General features: G+C 46.2%; 1 long non-coding RNA gene across 1 annotated transcript in view; it reads right to left on the reverse strand.

Annotated features, from left to right (window-relative positions):
* Positions 1-19737, reverse strand: part of LOC309553501 — a 1012307-nt gene that overhangs the window by 805888 nt on the left and 186682 nt on the right. The gene's annotated exons all lie outside the window — the stretch shown is intronic.

Raw genomic sequence — 19737 nt, forward strand, 5'->3', positions numbered from 1 at the left:
ATATATTAACGTTACAAATTCTGGATGGACCCTCTGCACACTGCTACACTCTTTCCAGCAAACTATGCAATGAAAAACAGGGAAATTTAGATCATATATATTGTAATACATGTTTATGCTGACCAACTGCGTCAAAGTAATCCCTTTTCTGGCCAGTCCTACACTGCCTTGCCACTGCAAAAGGTACGGTGGACACCATGCCAACATGGGGCATAAAGACGCATGGTGGGGGAGAGTGACTAGGTTCAGATCTGATCATTGACCTGCGTTACATCAGAGAAAAGATATACCTGGGTTTAAATCCCAATAGCTTCTACATGTATTTTAAACTATGAGGTGCTAAAGGGGTGTGACCACTTATTTAACACTTCAGCTGTGTCTGTCAGTGAACAAAAGAGAAATAATTTTTTGAAATGTAGCTGTATATATGCCATTACTAGAGCCCACCACCAAAGAACAACCTAAAACAAATTCTCCTACTCCCGACAATCACAGAGATGTCACATATATGTATGTTTTTTTTTTTTTTTTTTAACCAGTAGTAGGGTCTAGAAACAACTGCACATTTTGCTTTTTGTTTATCCTGCCTAAAACACACTGGCAATGACTAACCAGTTAATGCCTGACCTATAGCAGATTAATGGCTGGGTGGGACGCTCCTCCTTCTGGGTGGACGTCATATGACGTCTTCCCGGACACGCCACGCAGCGATCAGTGGTGAGCTGTGTCCCTTGGACACACTGCAACACCGGTCAGGGTAAAAAGCCAGTGATGTTGGCTTTTACCCATGTGATCATTTGTGTCCAGTGACAGCCGATCCCATGTAAACAAATGCCAGGTATCGATAACCGGCTTTCCTGTGGCAGGGAATATATGACGTAAACTGCTTACCAGATAGTGTTGACCCTCATATTATAGAAAGGTCAACACCAGCATATAATATAGGGGTACACATTGTTCCAGTAGTGACCTAAAGATGTCCGTCTCAATCAAATGGGAAAACATTGATTATATCATGAAACCGTCACACGTCCCCTCGGAAACAGGATCATCAGTTCTGGGGGGTTGTCTGTGCTGTACTTTGCCAAGATTCTAGCTGTTACCAATCTGGACACCATTTGTCCTTTAACTCCAAGGTGATACTTCCATCCCGTGCATCTGCTGATTCAAATGCACATTGCAATTTCAAAATCATTGCTTTGGTTTGTCTGAATCTAATGCACATTACAATTTCAATTCACGTGAAGCAATACAAGGCGATACAATTCCATCTACTTTTTATTCACTGGTGTGTGGAGAATTCTTCTTGTTCACCCTTCATATGCACTATCATTGTGTCACACTGATAATCTGTGCAGCCCCATCAATGCATTATATCAAGATAAAAAGACAAGGTGCCTCTAAGTGCAGTAGGCTATGAGTATTTAGGTCTGACGAAGGAGCTGAGCTCCGAAACATGTAACCACCCACCACCCGCTCTATTGGACACCAGCCGCTGCGTCCACACCCTGCCTTCAGGAAATCTCATGCTGACCAGGCTGAGACACAGACGAAAGGACGCATCTACAGGAAGCGGATCACCGGATGTCCTCATTGCAACCACTCAGCACAGCGGATAGGAAGACTTCAGACTTTGCTATGCCCATGTCATATTTACCAAAAGTGAGTGCTTTTATACTTTTAACCTAGTAAATACTCAGAGCCTACTGCATTTAGAGGCGCCTTGTCTTTTTATCTTTATCACTTTCAGAGCAGCTTCTCCTCTCCAGTGCTGCCGAAGTGCAATGTCTCACCTAAAGCCTGCTGTATTCCACGGAAGCGCCCATACAACAAACCCTTTTTCAATGCATTATATCAGTGCAGCCTCATCAGTCCCTCTTCATCAGTGGCCATCAGTGCAGCCTCATCAGCAGACACCAGTGAAGAAGAAAAATGACTTATTTGCAAAATTATATAACCGAAACAAAGAACATTTTTGTTTTGGTTTTTTTCAATATTTTTGATCTTTTTTAATTTGATTAGCAAAAAAAAAAAAAAAAAACAACCCAGCGGTGATTAAATACCACCAAATAAAGCTCTATTTTTCTCAAAAAACAAATTTTATGTGTGTACACTGCTGCATGACCATTCAAATCGTGACAGCACTGAAGCGGAAAATTGGCCATGGCACAAAGGGGGTGAAAGTGCCCAGTAGGCTAGTGTTTAAAGCTTTTTTTTTTTTTTAATCTACCCTAAAACACACTGACCCTAACCTTTGTACACACCCATGACCTTTGGCCCTGACCTAGATCAAACCCTCGTCCATGTATTTTATTTATTTTTTTACACACTTTTTTTTTTTTTTTGTTGTTTACATCTCCTCTAGCAAGCAGAAAAAGATACACTGTATATTTCCTCCATTCAAGAGAAGAAAGAGTAGAGAGGAGCTGTACAGTTATTGGTCACTGTGATAGGCAATCACAGGTTATCACAACAATCCTATTATCAAAAGCTGATCCTCCCACTTCCTGATCATTAGTATGATACCCAAGCATGCTTTGTAGCATACTCCCAAAACAAACACAGGTACGCACAGTGTCACCATACAAGTCCATCCAGCCACAGTCTCCCTGATTGCCTTACATCAGGGCCAATGTCAGCAGATCACTGTAAGCCAGCAAACGTGTTCCTGATCACTAGCCACGCCAGTGCCAGCAGACCAGTGTAAGCCAGCAGCAGTGTTACTAATTGCCACTAGACCAGTGCAGCCAGCAACAATATTCCCGGTCACCAGCCACACCATTGCTCGTGTCACAAGAGCCAGTGCAGCTAGAAACAGTATCCCTGATTCCTGCCACATCAGTACAGTTTCACCAGACCAATGCAGCTAGCAACAGTATTCCTGATCACTACAACACCAGTACAGAGCAGCTTCTGCCTGCCACCTGTACTACCCTGGACAGTTTATTGACCATGTTTCTGCCTGCCGCCTGGACTGATCCTTTGCATGTTCTGCCTTTGCCTAATAACTAACACATCTCTGCCTGCAGCCTGAACTGACCCTGACCAGTCTGTCTACCTTGATTCTGCCTACAGCCACCCTAGACTGATCTATCGCTTTTTTGTTGACTATGTCTCTACCTATCTGAACATCCCACTGACTGCATTCCTGTGAGACATCAGTCCCAGCCATCCACTGCAGCCAACTACACTCATGTGTCACGGAACCATGAACCAGACGTACAACAACAGATAAGTGAAAATAAGAAAGCTTTATTGAAAAACAAGCTATAAAGCAAAAGTCCAAACGGATGGCGAAACCGATGCAGAGTCTTTGCGAAGCCAGGGGTCAGGAACCAGCAGGGTAGTCAGACGAAGCCAGGATCAGGAACCAGCAGGGTAGTCAGACAAAGCCAGGATCAGGAACCAGCAGGGTAGTCAGACGAAGCCAGGAACAGGAACCAGAAGTAGCAGCAGTCTTAGTAGCATGTGAACACAGGAGGACCAAGCAGGGAACTGAAGCCACAGACCTCCTATATATATGAGCTAGGCATCCAGCTCCTCCCAGTGGGAAGGAGGAGCCGCAGGGTGGGAGGCTACAAGAAACCCAGAAACCAAGATGGCCGCCAGCACATGTCAAACGAAGGAGAACAGCAAGAAGGTAAGACCATGACAGTACCTCCCCCTCAAGGGCCCCTCCTCCGCGGAGTAAAGAACGGTTTCTGAGGGAAGCGTGCGTGGAAGGCTCGGAGCAAGGCAGGAGCATGGACATCTGCGGAGGGAACCCAGGAACGCTCCTCTGGACCATAACCACGCCAATGAACCAAAAACTGCACCCGACCGCGGACCAGGCGTGAGTCCAGGATATTGCTCACCTCATACTCCTCACGATTGCCCACTCGGACCGGACGAGGCCGAGGAACCGAGGAAGTGAAACGATTACACACCAGAGGCTTCAACAGGGAGACATGAAACACGTTGGAGATCCGCATGCCAGGAGGAAGCGCAAGGGCATAGGCTACCGGGTTTACCCTGCGAAGCACTCGGAAGGGACCAACAAAGCGAGGCGCCAGCTTGGGAGTGGGCACTCGAAGGTTGAGGTTGCGGGTGGACAACCATACACGGTCTCCGGCCTGGTAGGAAGGAGCAGGCGCTCGTCTGCGATCAGCCTGGAGTCTCTGGCACTGCGCAGAGACCTCAAGGGACTTCTGGATCTGTACCCAAGAAGCACGTAGGACGGAAAGGTGATCCTCCACAGCCGGAATATCCTGGGGAGAGAATACCTCCGGTAACACGGCAGGTTGGAACCCATAGTTGGCCATGAAGGGAGACGTCCCAGAGGAAGAGTTCACCGCCGTGTTCCTGGCAAACTCAGCCCAAGGCAGGAGGTCAACCCAATTGTCTTGGTGATCGGAGACATAGCAACGAAGGAATTGCTCCAAGGCCTGATTGGATCGTTCTGCGGCCCCATTGGACTGAGGGTGGTAGGCCGAGGAGAAGGAGAGATGAATCCCCAACTGGGAGCAAAAGGCGCGCCAGAACCTGGACACAAACTGACTCCCCCGATCCGACACAATCTCCTTGGGCAAACCGTGCAACCGGAAGACCTCCCTGGCAAAAATCGTGGCCAACTCCTGTGCAGAGGGTAACTTCTTGAGAGGAACACAGTGACACATTTTGGAAAACCGATCCACAATCATGAGAATGACCGTATGGCCTCGGGATGCAGGGAGGTCCACAATGAAATCCATCCCCAGGTGTGACCATGGGCGCTCCCCGGTGGCTAAGGGTTGCAGAAGGCCCAACGGAAGGTGCCGAGGGGACTTACTCTGGGCACAAACGGAGCATGCCGCTACATATGCGGCGATGTCGGAACGTAGGGAAGGCCACCAGAACAGACGTGAAACAGCCCAGGACAGCTGATTCTTTCCAGGATGCCCCGCGGTCTTGGAGTTATGGTAGGTTCGCAACAACCGAGTGCGCAACTCCTCAGGCACAAAACATCTGCCGTTGGGTCTCCCAGAGGGAGCACCAGATTGAGCCGCCAAAATCTGCTCACCCAGGGGAGAGGTCAGGCTGGTGCGAATGGCAGCCAGGATCTGATTCGGAGGTATGACCGAAGTCGGAATCGACTCCTCCCTGGACAGGTCGGAGTACTGCCGTGATAAGGCATCAGCCCTGATGTTCTTGGAACCGGGTAGGTAGGAGACCACGTAATTAAAACGTGACAAGAACAGAGCCCATCTGGCCTGACGTGGTGTCAATCTCTTGGCCTCAGAGAGGTAGGTCAGATTCTTGTGGTCCGTCAGGATGAGGACCGGAACCACCGAACCCTCGAGCAAGTGCCTCCATTCTTTAAGAGCCTGCACGATGGCCAATAACTCCCTGTCACCAATCTGGTAGTTGCACTCCGCGGAAGACAGTTTCCGGGAGTAAAACCCACAAGGAAGCAGAGGACCCTCTGGTGTTCTACGCTGAGACAGAAGGGCGCCTACTCCCGTCTCAGACGCGTCCACCTCGAGGACAAAGGGCAACCCAGGGTTGGGATGCGACAGAATCGGAGCCGACACAAAGGCGGACTTTAGAGCCTCAAAAGCTCGGATGGCCTCGGGCGGCCAGACCTGGGAATTACTGCCCTTCCTGGTCAGATCCGTGAGAGGCTTGGCTAGCATGGAAAAGTCCCTGATGAACTTCCGATAATAATTGGCGAAGCCCAAAAAGCGCTGCAGGGAGCGAAGACCACTGGGCTGGGGCCACTGTAAGACAGCCGAAACCTTCTCAGGATCCATGGAGAACCCCTCAGCGGAAATGATGTAACCTAAGAAGGTTACCTGGGATCGGTGAAATTCGCATTTCTCAAGCTTACCGAACAGCTTGTTCTCTCGTAACCGTTGCAACACTCGTTTGACATCCAGAATGTGGGTCTCCATGGACTCAGAATATACCAAGATGTCATCCAGGTAGACCACCACACACTGCTGCAACAGGTCACGGAAAACATTGTTGATGAATTCCTGAAAGACTGCGGGCGCATTGCACAGCCCAAAGGGCATAACCAAGGATTCATAATGACCGGTCCTGGTGTTAAACGCGGTCTTCCACTCATCGCCCGCCTTGATCCTTACGAGGTTATATGCCGCCCTCAGGTCGAGTTTGGTAAAGACCGTGGCCCCTTTAAGGCGATCGAACAGCTCGGAAATCAAGGGTATCGGGTAAGCGTTCTTGATCGTGATGCGATTGAGACCCCTGTAATCGATGCAAGGCCTCAACTCACCGCCCTTCTTTTTCACAAAGAAAAATCCAGCCCCTGCCGGGGACGAGGATTTGCGAATGTGTCCACGTGAAAGCGCCTCCCTCACGTACTCCTCCATGGCCTCATTCTCCGCTACCGACAGTGGATAGACTTTGCCACGAGGAGGAACGGCACCAGATTGTAACTCGATGGCACAATCGTATGGGCGGTGCGGAGGTAGGGCAACCGCGCGCACCTTATCGAATACATCCCGGTACTCCTCGTATTCAGGGGGCAACAGAGAGTCCGAGGAAGTACACAGCAACTTGACAGGCCCATGGATGCAACTAGCCCCACACTGCGGTGACCACGAGAGGATCTCGGCCGATCTCCAATCGAAAATCGGATTATGCTTCTGGAGCCAGGGGTACCCCAAGACCACCGAGTAGTGTGGAGACGAAATAACCTGGAAGCAGACCGACTCTCTGTGGACGGCACCAATGGCTAACCCCACTGGAAGGGTCTCATGAGTCACATGTGGCGGCAGAAGGGGTCTGCCGTCTATCGCCTCAAGAGCCAGAGGAGAACCTCGAGCCTGCAGAGGAATGGAATTGGCGGCAGCGAACACACTATCAATGAACAAACCACCAGCACCAGAGTCCACCAACGCCTGGGTCGTCACCGAGCCCCCGACCCAGGAAAGGACAACAGTGATCAGTGGTTTGTCAACACGGGAAACCGGGGACGAGGAGACTCCACCCAAGATCTGCCCCCGACAGGATCTCAGGTGCGAGCGTTTCCCTGGACGGTTCGGACATGCCAACCGAAAATGCCCACCGAGACCACAGTACATGCATCGGCCCTCGCGTCTCCGGAGTACCCTCTCCCCCTTGGACAGGCGAGCAAACCCCAGCTGCATGGGTTCACCCCCAGACAAGTCATCCCCAGGAGGCGTGGGAGGAGAGGGAGGCACGGGTGGGACAACAAAGGTAGGCGCCAATCTGTTAGGAGGCCTCCGCAGACTCTCCTTAAAGGAAGGTCTCTCCCTGAGTCTGGTGTCAATCAAAATCAGGAAAGAAATAAGAGACTCGAGCTCCACTGGTAGGTCCTTAGCTGCAACCTCATCCTTCAAGGCATCCGAGAGACCATGAGAGAAAGCAGTGACCAGAGCCTCATTATTCCAGCCCACCTCTGCTGCCAGGGTACGAAACTCAATGGCGTATTCAGCTACGGATCGTGAACCCTGTCTGATGGACATAAGGAGCTTCGCAGCAGAGGCAGCACGAGCCGGCACATCGAATACCTTCCGAAGAGAAGCAACAAAACCGGAAAACTCGGCAACCACCGGATTGTTGTTCTCCCATAAAGGGCTGGCCCAGGCCAAGGCCTTGTCCGAGAGCAGCGAGATTAAGAAGCCCCCCTTTGATCTCTCAGTAGGAAAGGCATGTGGCAGCAACTCAAAATAAATGCCCACCTGGTTAAGGAAACCTCGGCACTGAGTTGGCTCTCCCCCAAAGCGCTCTGGAAGGGGGGCAGAACCGGACATACCCCGAAACACCGCAGGCGCAACAACAGGTGTCGGGGTAGACTCTGGCGCAACAACCGGAGCGGCAGTAGGAGCGGACCCAGGAGCGACAACCGACCCATCGGCAACGGGAGCGAAATGAACCGTGCGTTCAAGCAGGGTTTGCAACGCCACGGCGAACTGACCCAACAGGTGATCCTGCTGATCAAGTCTGGCAACCAGCGTGGGTAGTGAGGATGGCCCTGTACCGTCAGAATTCGTGGCCTGTGGTACCGTGCATTCAAGCAGGGTTTGCAACGCCACGGCGAACCGACCCAACAGGTGATCCTGCTGATCAAGTCTGGCAACCAGCGTGGGTAGCGAGGATGGCCCTGTACCGTCAGAATTCATGGCTTGGTCCTAATGTCACGGAACCATGAACCAGACGTACAACAACAGATAAGTGAAAATAAGAAAGCTTTATTGAAAAACAAGCTATAAAGCAAAAGTCCAAACGGATGGCGAAACCGATGCAGAGTCTTTGCGAAGCCAGGGGTCAGGAACCAGCAGGGTAGTCAGACGAAGCCAGGATCAGGAACCAGCAGGGTAGTCAGACAAAGCCAGGATCAGGAACCAGCAGGGTAGTCAGACGAAGCCAGGAACAGGAACCAGAAGTAGCAGCAGTCTTAGTAGCATGTGAACACAGGAGGACCAAGCAGGGAACTGAAGCCACAGACCTCCTATATATATGAGCTAGGCATCCAGCTCCTCCCAGTGGGAAGGAGGAGCCGCAGGGTGGGAGGCTACAAGAAACCCAGAAACCAAGATGGCCGCCAGCACATGTCAAACGAAGGAGAACAGCAAGAAGGTAAGACCATGACATCATGGAACCACATGAACTCTTTTGTTCAGCCTGCTGTACTTCCTTGTCAGTGAATATAGCACTATGTATAATGCCAGAGGTCAGCCAAGTACCAGTAGGTTAGACTTGCTTGGCTTGTTAAAACAGGGTCTTCTATAGGTGACACTATGCTAAGCTATGTTCCCTGACCACTCGTACAGAGGAAAACATTACATGACACTGTTTTTAATACAATATTGGTTGATTTTTGTGATACACAAGATACAATATCAAGTATACAATCTGCCCAAACATTAAAAAAGTTTGCCACTGTCAGGGTGCCAGGAAACCAGACCACACAGGAATGCAGGTAAAATGAAGCAGTTTATTGGAGGAACAACAGTAATAATAATAAGAATCGCAAAGCAACAGTGAAGAAATGAGAGCAGGAACAAGCCAGGGTCAAGTCCAGGAGCGGGTAGTACTCCAAGCCAGGGTCGGATCCAGAAGTGCGTAGTCTGCCGAAGCCGGGTCGTCGGCCGCTGCCGGGTTGAGAGCCAGGGGAGTCGTCAGCCGATGCCGGGTTGAGAGCCAGGAGAGCCGTCAGCCAATGCCAGGTCGAGAGCCAGGAGAGTAGTCAGCCAAGCCAGGTCATGCACAGAGGAACACAGAGAACAAAAAACTGCTAGCAGAAATGCACCTTGGAGCACAAACACAAGGGCAACCCTGCAGGTGATAGATATAGTCAGGGGTGTGACATGATCGATGTGCGACGCCCAGGCAGCAGGAAGTGATGATGCAATCAGAGTCTATAGGAGGCAGCAGTCTGCACATGTCCAAGATGGCTGTCAACCCGTGGGAAAAGTAAGACCTTGACAGTACCCTCCCCTAAACGGCCCCTCCTCCGCGGAGCAAAAAACGGTCTCTGAGGAAATCGAGCATGAAAAGCACGGAGAACAGCGGGAGCATGAACAACAATGAGGGAACCAAGTAGCGCTCCTCAGGACCATAACCCTTCCAGTATTATAAAAAAATAAAATTTTATAAGATTCAGCGCTGAATAAATGTAAACTCAGACCAGCAGCTAACACTCAAGTGTAATCCCACACCTTCAATGAATAAATATGCAATAGTGTAGCGCAGTCCGGTATCGATATAACTAGGCAAGCTTATATAAAACTTATAAAACAAAATCATCGTTGTTAAAAAGCCATGTATGGATAAAACGAAAGTTCATAAAGGTGAAGGTATAAACGGTAAGAAAACACACAGTCCACTAGTGATCCGGTGAATAAAATATTATGTGTGACTTCAGTGCTCATAAATCCCGTCACCCGGCATTCTCTGCCTCTCACCTCAAGAACTTGACCCTACAGGGTCTAAAAGCATGAATCAATCTCCACGATGATCAGCAAAAACGATTTCAATAGAGCCAGGTCAGAACCTCCTGCATACCGATATCTCAGAACCGCAAAGGATACACCTTCCCAAAATGCTCCAAAACATATGGATAGAAGAGGAAACAATCTAGTGCTCTCTGTTGCAGTAATAGCATTTTATTGCTCAAAGACAATTTTGCACTTACATTGTATCCCGATTAGACAGGCATAAAACAAGCAGAGTATGCAGCGTGCTGAGAGGTGTCTGGCTTCCGTGTTGTTGGATGGCCGTAGGACCGTGTGACCAATCCCCCGTACGCGTTACGTCAGGTGGGCGTAGACTTCTTCAGTGGGGATGCTGATAGGTCAGCGGTCCGGCTCTTTATACTATTACATGGGCGGTGCCTACCGCGTCATGTCCGGCGTTTCACCATCGCCATGGAGACTATACGTCTCTCTGGACAGGAAGCGGAAAGGCGGCCCCGATCATGATGTTTACTTGGCAAAGACACAGATGCGTGTATTGCCATGGAGACAGACACACATCTCCGATCATGATACAATGATAAAATAAGCTATATTACATATATTTAAAGGAACAAGTTTACAAACATTGCCTTATATAATATGTTAGCTATTTAAAATAACAATCAATCACTAATTTAAAATTATGGTCAATCGGACCTATCAGCCATACTGACAGCCAGGCACCAGATGACAGCACACTACATATTCGAAGGGCACACAATATTAAATGCAATACATTATATAAAAACATATGCACGCGTATTAAAAATACATAAGAATATACAATCAAGATATTAAAACCTAAATAATTCTACTAAAAAGTATAAAAAGACATGACATATAAATCTAAAAATAAATGACCATATAAACTCATCTGTCTGAAATAAAACAATTAAGGTCGAAATCAACATTCAAGCCCAAAGGGGTTAAAACCTTGGCCTCGTAGATCCAAAAGGATTCGCGACGACTGAGTTGTCTAATAAAATTACCACCCCTCCAATGGTAGCTGACTTTTTCGATCCCCCAGAATTTTAAAGTGCTTGGATTCTTGTTGTGGTATTGTTTAAAATGTCTAGGTACACTGTGGGTAGTAAGTCCTTTACGTATATTGTTTACGTGTTCTCCAACTCTTACATGTAAGGCTCTTGATGTGCGGCCTATGTACTGTAGCCCACAGTCACACTCTAACATGTAAACTACGCCTTGCGTAGCACATGTAATTAAATTCTTTATATTATAACTTTTTTGTGTGACCGTGGATACGAAACTTTTACGTTTTTTGATGTTTTTCCTACAGCTTTTACAAGTTGCGCACTTCCCACACGCATAAAAACCTGCCAGGAACGGAAAAATACCGTTATTTTTTACCCGAGGTGGGTTAATTACTCCTGGGGCTACTTTGTCTCTTAAAGAGGGGGCTTTTCTGTAAATAAATTTGGGCTGTTCTGACAGGACAGGACCCAAGATCCTGTCTTCTTTCAGAATAGCAAGCACTGCAATGTTGATTTCGACCTTAATTGTTTTATTTCAGACAGATGAGTTTATATGGTCATTTATTTTTAGATTTATATGTCATGTCTTTTTATACTTTTTAGTAGAATTATTTAGGTTTTAATATCTTGATTGTATATTCTTATGTATTTTTAATACGCGTGCATATGTTTTTATATAATGTATTGCATTTAATATTGTGTGCCCTTCGAATATGTAGTGTGCTGTCATCTGGTGCCTGGCTGTCAGTATGGCTGATAGGTCCGATTGACCATAATTTTAAATTAGTGATTGATTGTTATTTTAAATAGCTAACATATTATATAAGGCAATGTTTGTAAACTTGTTCCTTTAAATATATGTAATATAGTGTAAGGGATTAGCTCGGTGGTAGGCGTATGGGTGACCCCTTTGGGGGGGTCGGCACACAGGGAGATAGCCGAGGAGTGGTTGAAAACAATAGTTTGGTTTATTAGGTCAATTTCTTCAAACAAGTGCATGCAGCAAAACATCAAAATAAAATAAAACAAAATAAATCCTGGCCGCTGTGGGCGTCTACCTTCTCACAGCTGGAACCTACCTAAGAAGTCTTCCCAACCTACTGTTGGGCCGACACTGCTGATCCTACAGCAGACACTCAAATGTCCATTTGTTTGCTTTTCACACAGCACAAACATTGTCCATTGAACATGTCCCTTTGTTTTCTTTCACACAGAAACACTTCGTCTTCTCACCTTTGAGACGTCTTCACTCGTTTTTACCCTCCTGAGCGCACACCGCTTCAGGAGGTCTTCCCCATGCTCACAGCTTTCAGGGGGCACACAGGACTGTCCTCTACCCACATGGCGTCAGGAGGCAGCCGTTTGTCTGCCTTCCTCTCCCAGCCCACACGGCGACAGGAGGCAGCACTCAATATATTTTCTCTGGACAAATTATAGAGGCCTTGATCTCCTCATTCTGAACAGCTGAATGGTTTTCAACTTCCTGCTGGCTCTCTCTTCAGCCAACACCCTATAGTATCAATGAACTTTCTAAATCAGGTGGAAATGTATCTCCTTCCTGTGACTACATTCCCAGATTTACCTGACTTCCTGTCACATACCCCCCCCTCTTGTTTCAACCCTAGGGTTGGGACACATATTTCCAGGCACGCATGTGTCAGGCACTGCTGACTCACTGATAAGCCTCCTATTATCTTCAAGCTTCCGGATGAAACTGTTTTGTCATCTTCATTGACGGATTTCTCATAAATGCCACACAGTTTGTCTCTCATCTCATATACACATTCTTCAACTGCATTTTTGGCATCATTTTGCTCCTTCTCGTTTCTGTCATCTTCATTGACAGCTTTCTCATAAATGTCAGACAGCTTGTCCCTCATAACCGTCTGTCCAATCCACCATGGAGGACCGTGATCCATAGGCAACTCAATTGGGCTAGTCTTAATGTCTTCAACATTCTTAAGACGCCTCTCTCTTTGCTTCCGCCTCCTCTTTTAATTGTTCCAGGAAGCCATTTTTCTCATCTTCCATTTGTTTGAGCTTTGTGCTAAAACTCAGCCTTTGACACCTCTCTTCCTGTAAGAGTTCCTGCGTGTCTTGCAGCTGCGATTCCAAGATAGAAAAATCTTCCGCAATTTCTCTAGATTTGCTGTCTGCTTGAGAAAGCTGATTTGTAACATTGTCCAACTCAACCTGCAGTCGGTTTGCCTTCTCTGACAGCTTAGCACACAATCGGTCACCTTCTGACACCTTGACTTGCGATTCCAGAAGCTGTGCCTCTACTTTTTCCCTCTTATGTTCACAATCTCCTTTTCCCTGCATAAGAGCCTTCACCTCATTGGCTAGTTTCTGGGAATGAGACTGTAATTCTGCCACACAGGCTTCTTTCTCCTTTAACTGCTGCTGGAAACGTTGGGCTTCACCTTTCCAACTTTCACAGTCTGCACGTAATTCATCTACCACATTGCTCAAAGTGGTGAGCTCATACACAGTACTCAGTAATTTAGCCTCTCTTTCACTTTTCTCGTTGTCGCTGAGAGACAATGTCGTTTTCAGAGCGACATTCTGTTCCTGCGACTCCTGCAGGTCTATTTTTGTAACTTCCAAACACTGAAGACTTTTTTCCAGCTGATTACGCAACTCCAACATTTCACACATGCTTTGCTTCTGCAAAGTCTGAATTTCACTTTCCTTTTCCATGAGGATGGTATCTTTCTCCATTATAGTCTCTCTGCGTTTTTGCAACTCGACCAAAAGAAGAGCAGTGGATTCTTCCCACTGTGACACATGAGACTTGAGTAGTTCATTCGTTTCCTGCAAGTTTCTATGCTCCATTTTAAGCAATTCCAAGGCTTGTTCCTTTTCTTCCATTTTCCGTTGCAAGGCATCCAACTCAGCCCTGCACACATACTCGGTTTCTTCCAAACCGATGGCCTCCATTGGCTGCTGGCGTCTCTGTTTCCAGCCTGCCATGCTCTCTTGGTGATCCTTTTGTTGAGCTGCAAAGCTCCGTTGTTTCAGCATCTCCCCCATTTTGGGTTTACTTTTCATCTGAGCACACTGCGTCTCCATAGCAGTTTCATCAGTGTTGCTAGGGACAAAACCCTTCCTCTTTAGTAGACTCTCTTTAGGCATGGATGGGGCTGGTTCAGACGGTAACATCCCCTCCATCCATAGAATCCGGTCTCTCATTTCATCTATCTTTGCATTCTTCAGGCGTTTTGAACGCCCCATCTTCAATAACTCCACAAACAAATTTTTCACAGTCCAGCAAAAAAATTTCAGACCACTGTCTCTTTAACACATGTAGTTTTTCTCTCTCTTGCAAGCTCTCTTTTCCTGCACACACAGTTTGTGCAGTCACTTGCACCAGACACAACAAAGTTCATCAAATAATTTTGAGACCGCTGTCTCTTTAAAACACTTTTTTTTTTTCTGTCAGGATCTTCTCTCCTGCACACATAGATTGTGCAATCTCATGCACCAGATAAAGTTCATCAAACATTTGCACTTCCTTGCAGGGATCTCTGCTTATGCCCACTGCATACCTCCACCATATGTAAGGGATTAGCTCGGTGGTAGGCGTATGGGTGACCCCTTTGGGGGGGTCGGCACACAGGGAGATAGCCGAGGAGTGGTTGAAAACAATAGTTTGGTTTATTAGGTCAATTTCTTCAAACAAGTGCATGCAGCAAAACATCAAAATAAAATAAAACAAAATAAATCCTGGCCGCTGTGGGCGTCTACCTTCTCACAGCTGGAACCTACCTAAGAAGTCTTCCCAACCTACTGTTGGGCCGACACTGCTGATCCTACAGCAGACACTCAAATGTCCATTTGTTTGCTTTTCACACAGCACAAACATTGTCCATTGAACATGTCCCTTTGTTTTCTTTCACACAGAAACACTTCGTCTTCTCACCTTTGAGACGTCTTCACTCGTTTTTACCCTCCTGAGCGCACACCGCTTCAGGAGGTCTTCCCCATGCTCACAGCTTTCAGGGGGCACACAGGACTGTCCTCTACCCACATGGCGTCAGGAGGCAGCCGTTTGTCTGCCTTCCTCTCCCAGCCCACACGGCGACAGGAGGCAGCACTCAATATATTTTCTCTGGACAAATTATAGAGGCCTTGATCTCCTCATTCTGAACAGCTGAATGGTTTTCAACTTCCTGCTGGCTCTCTCTTCAGCCAACACCCTATAGTATCAATGAACTTTCTAAATCAGGTGGAAATGTATCTCCTTCCTGTGACTACATTCCCAGATTTACCTGACTTCCTGTCACAATAGCTTATTTTATCATCGTATCATGATCGGAGATGTGTGTCTGTCTCCATGGCAATACACGCATCTGTGTCTTTGCCAAGTAAACATCATGATCGGGGCCGCCTTTCCGCTTCCTGTCCAGAGAGACGTATAGTCTCCATGGCGATGGTGAAACGCCGGACATGACGCGGTAGGCACCGCCCATGTAATAGTATAAAGAGCCGGACCGCTGACCTATCAGCATCCCCGCTGAAGAAGTCTACGCCCACCTGACGTAACGCGTACGGGGGATTGGTCACACGGTCCTACGGCCATCCAACAACACGGAAGCCAGACACCTCTCAGCACGCTGCATACTCTGCTTGTTTTATGCCTGTCTAATCGGGATACAATGTAAGTGCAAAATTGTCTTTGAGCAATAAAATGCTATTACTGCAACAGAGAGCACTAGATTGTTTCCTCTTCTATCCATATGTTTTGGAGCATTTTGGGAAGGTGTATCCTTTGCGGTTCTGAGATATCGGTATGCAGGAGGTTCTGACCTGGCTCTATTGAAATCGTTTTTGCTGATCATCGTGGAGATTGATTCATGCTTTTAGACCCTGTAGGGTCAAGTTCTTGAGGTGAGAGGCAGAGAATGCCGGGTGACGGGATTTATGAGCACTGAAGTCACACATAATATTTTATTCACCGGATCACTAGTGGACTGTGTGTTTTCTTACCGTTTATACCTTCACCTTTATGAACTTTCGTTTTATCCATACATGGCTTTTTAACAACGATGATTTTGGTTTTATAAGTTTTATATAAGCTTGCCTATTTATATCGATACCGGACTGCGCTACACTATTGCATATATATTTATTCCAGTATTATAGAAAAGAATTCCACGCTATGGTATGTCACAGGCTGAAGCCTACCTCAAATATATGAAAACCCTAAAAGAGGGGTGGGTGGCGCTGCCTAGGGACAGGTAAGATGTAAACCTAGCAGGACTGGGGCCAGGTAAAATATTACGTGAAAGGCAAAAGGTGTACACAGTGCAAGAAGGTATGAATACCACTAGTGGTTCAAAAATAAATTAAATATTATAGCTAAAAATACATCAAAAAACATGTGACAAATTTCTTAATAAGTGCTAAACCTCAAATTAAAAAAAAAAAGTGACAAGTGATAAACAGTGATGTGTGCTAATGAGTGAACAATTATATCAAAATAGAAAGGACTATAATAGATACTAGAAAATCATCAAAGTGCTGTTGTGCAAAGGTGAATAAATACAGTATATAAATCAATAAATAAACAAATTAAATCAAATCCACAATAAAATGAAAAAGTCCATAAAAATAACTATCCTAATGCAATCTTGGAAGTGAATGGTGACTGTGAGTGAACTCGTGCTCCCCTCTCTCTCGGGACCGCACTAACCAAAAGGAAAAACACCTACAGGGGTATCGAGCTTCAATCCCTAGTCAAAGTATGGCTGATGTAGTTATGCCCGATAATATTAACCATGGCCGGTTCGTTTAGGAATCCCCAGGTGGATAAGGATGAGAGAATCTCATAGAATAAGTCTGTATTACATTTGTTTTATTAGAGATTTAAAAAAGATACTCACAAACAACAGAAATTGAAAGCGGTGATCGAAACAGTGTATCTGGAACGCATATGCGTTCCACGGACTGGAATTGACATAATGATGCTCTATGCGTTTCGTCGATGTGACGTCATCAGGAGCAGGCTGTTTCAATTTCTGTTGTTTGTGAGTATCTTTTATAAATCTCAAATAAAACAAATGTAATATGGACTTACACTATGAGATTCTCTCATCCTTATCCACCTGGGGATTCCTAAACTAAGCGGCACCCGCGGTCCATATGGCTGTGGTTAATATTATCGGGCATATCTACATCAGTCATACTTTAACTACTGATTGAAGCTCGATACCCCTGTTGGGGTTTTTCCTTTTGGTGATTGCGGTCCTGGGAGACAGGGAAGCATGACTTCACTCACAGTCACCAATCACTTCCAAGATAGCCTTGGGATTGTTATTTTTATGGACTTTTTCATTTTATTGTGGATTTGATTTAATTTGTTTATTTATTGATTTATATATTTATTCACCTTTGCACAACAGCACTTTGATGATTTTATAGTATATATTACAGTCCTTTGTATTTTGATATACTTGTTCATTCATTAGCACACGTCTCTGTTTATCACTTGTCACTTTTTTTGATGAATTTGAGATATAGTACTTATTAAGAAATTTGTCACATGTTTTTTGATGTATTTTTAGCTATAATATTTTATTTATTTATTTATTTTTGAACCACTAGTGCTATTCATACCTTCTTGCACTGTGTACACCTTTTGCCTATCACGTAATATTGTACCTGGCCCCAGTCCTGCTAGGTTTACATCTTACCTGTCCCTAGGCACAGCCACTCACCCCTCTTTTTGTGTTTTAATAACCCTTCCACTGCACCAGGTATTGAACCTGACCTCGGAACAGACGAGAATCCAAGATGCTGCTAACCTCATACTCCTCATGATTGCCCACAGGAATGGGATGAGGACAGGGACGTGAAGAAATATAGCGATTGCAAACAAGTGGCTTCAAAAGTGACACGTGAAAGACATTGGAGATACGCACGCCATGGTGCAGATCCAGGGCACAGGCCACCGGGTTCACCTTACGGAGGATGCAAAAAGGCCCAACAAATTGAGGTGCCAGTTTTGGAGTAGGCACCCTGAGGTTGAGATTACGGGTCGACAACCACACCCTCTCCCCGACCTGGTACGAAGGAGCAGATAAACGTCTCCGGTCAGCCTGGAGCTTCTGACACTGTACAGACCCGTAAAGACTCTTGAATCTGCACCCAAGAGGAACGGAGAGCACGAAGATGATCCTCCACAGCCGGGATGTCCTGTGCCGAGAATTACCCGGGCAACACGGCAGGTTGGAACCCATAATTGGCCATGAACAGAGACATTCCAGAAGATGAATTGATGGCAGAGTTCATGGCAAACTCATCCCAGGGTAGTAGATCAACCAAATTGTCATGATAGTCAGAGATATAGCAGTGGAGAAATTGCTACAAAGCTTGGTCGGAATGCTCAGCGGCACCATTGGACTAAGGATGGTAGGGCCAAGGAGAAGGAGAGCCAAATACCCAACTTGGAGCAAAAGGCACACCAGAACTTGGAGACAAACTGGCTCCCACGGTCTGAGACAATCTCCTTAGGCAACCCGTGTAAACGGATGACCTCCTTGGCAAACACAGAGGCAAGCTCCTGGGCAGTAGGCAGCCACTTAAACAAAACGCAGTGGCACATTTTGGAGAAACATAAGAGTTCATCTGATGGTTCTTTTGTCTTCACTGCTTTTAAACTAAACTGATGTGCTGAATAGTGCAGTGGGGGTTTATGCCTTGAGGGACAGGTCTCTGGGTGTGTGTATTCAAATTTTACTGCCTATACTACTCCTGATGGGAGGAGCATAAACCACTCAGCTCATGGAGATGAGACTGCATCTGTCGACGGACATCAGAGAAAAAGATTTTACGGTAATATCTTACAAAAATCTTATTTTTTTTAACATGAAGTTGTCACTGAAAGATATATTGCTCACACATGCCATGGGTATATGTGGAATGACACCCCAAAATACATTCTACTGCTTCTCCTGAGTACAGGGATACCACATGTGTGAGACTTTTTGGCAGTCAAGCCGTGTACAGGACCCCGAAAACCAATCACTGCCTTCAGGGTTTCTAAGAGCGTAAATTGTTGATTTCACTCCTCACTACCTATCAGTTTCGGAAGGCCATGAAATGCCAAGACAGCACAAACCCCCCCCCCCCCCAAAAATGACCCCTTTTCGGAAAGTAGACACCCTGAGCTATTTGTTGAGAGGCATTTTGAGTATTTTGCAGATCTTGCTTTTTTGTCACAAAGTTTTGAAAATTGAAAAAGGAAAAAAATAATTACATTTTTCTTTTCTTTCTTCATTTTCCAAAACAAATGAGAGCTGCAAAATACTCACCATGCCTCTTAGCAAATACCTTGGGGGGTCTACCTACCGAAAAGGAGTCATGGGGGGGGGGGGGGGGGAAATTTGTGCTATTTTGGCATTTTATGGCCTCCAAAACTTGTGATAGGTAGTGAGGAGTGAAATCAAAATTACGCCCTTAGAAAGCCTGAAGGCGGTGATTGGTTTTCGGGTCCTATACGAGGCTAGACTGCCAAAAAGTCTCACACATGCGGTATCCCCATACTCAGGAGAAGCAGCAGAATGTGTGTTCGAGGTGTCACATATACCCATGGCATGTGTGAGCAATATAGCATTTAAGTGACAACTTTGTGTAAAAAAAAAAAAAACATTGTAATTTTTCTGAAACGTGTGGAAAAATATAAAATATTCCATGGACTTAACATGCCTCTCAGCAAATAGTTTGGAGTGTCTAGTTTCCAAAATAAGGTCAGTGGGGGGAGGGGGTTGTGCTATCTTGAT

Source organism: Pelophylax lessonae (assembly GCF_965119305.1).
Source record: "Pelophylax lessonae genome assembly, chromosome: 1".
NCBI lineage: Eukaryota > Metazoa > Chordata > Amphibia > Anura > Ranidae > Pelophylax > Pelophylax lessonae.